Consider the following 922-nt stretch of genomic DNA (forward strand, 5'->3'; position numbering starts at 1 on the left):
ATAATTCAAGCTAGCCTAGAATTCAAAACATAGCCCAAACTGACATAGAACAAGAAGCAATCTTCCTGTCTCAGCCTCCCAAGCACTGGATTACAGACCCAAGTTACCACACTCAGCCACCTAATCATTTTTTTGTTAATCTGTTTCCAAAGTTCCCATTCCATTTATCCACTCATGTATTTACTTGTGTGTGTACACCTGTGTATGTGAGTATGTGTTTAACACTAGAAGAGAGGTGAAGTATATCACAGTGATAGGGGGCTCATGCAGCATGAGTAAGCCCTGGGCTAAACCCATAGGAGAACAAGACTTTTTTCATCTCAAAGGATAGCCTGCATCCTGAGAGCGACTGGAGGCCTGACAGTGCCTCTGGGGACAGTATTGGGACTGGTTGGGCAGGCCAGACAGGGTTGGGAAGGAGTCTTGAGAACAATGCCCCTCAGTCTCATCAGCCACGGTAGGAGGTGCCTGTGTCATGGACCATGGCTTTGATTCAGAGTCCCATCTCACCAGCGCTTTCTCTGACACTGTAGTACTCACTTTGGGTTATACCCTAGCATCATCACCTGGGGAGCCCCAGTACCCTGGGGTGGCAACCACATCTTGGCACCTTTTCTAATTCCCTAGAAGGTTCCAGTAGCTTCCTATCCTTACAGCCCACTGTTCTATAGAACGAAAGTGTGTGCCAAGCACCCACGGACTCATTAAAAATGCAGTGAGCCAGCCTGGCAGTGGTGGCACTCACCTTTAATCCCATAACTTGGGAGGCAGAGGCAGGTGGATCTCTGTGAGTTCAAGGATCGCTTGGTCTGCAGAGTGAGTTCCAGGATAGCCAGAGCTAACAAAAAAAAACCCTGTCTCGAAAAACATGAAACAAAACCAAAACCAAAAAGCAGGATCATGGCCTTCTCCTCTCCCTGCC

The sequence above is a fragment of the Myodes glareolus genome, chromosome 9 (genome assembly GCF_982192425.1).
Source record: "Myodes glareolus chromosome 9, mMyoGla1.1, whole genome shotgun sequence".
Classification (NCBI taxonomy): Eukaryota; Metazoa; Chordata; class Mammalia; order Rodentia; family Cricetidae; genus Myodes; species Myodes glareolus.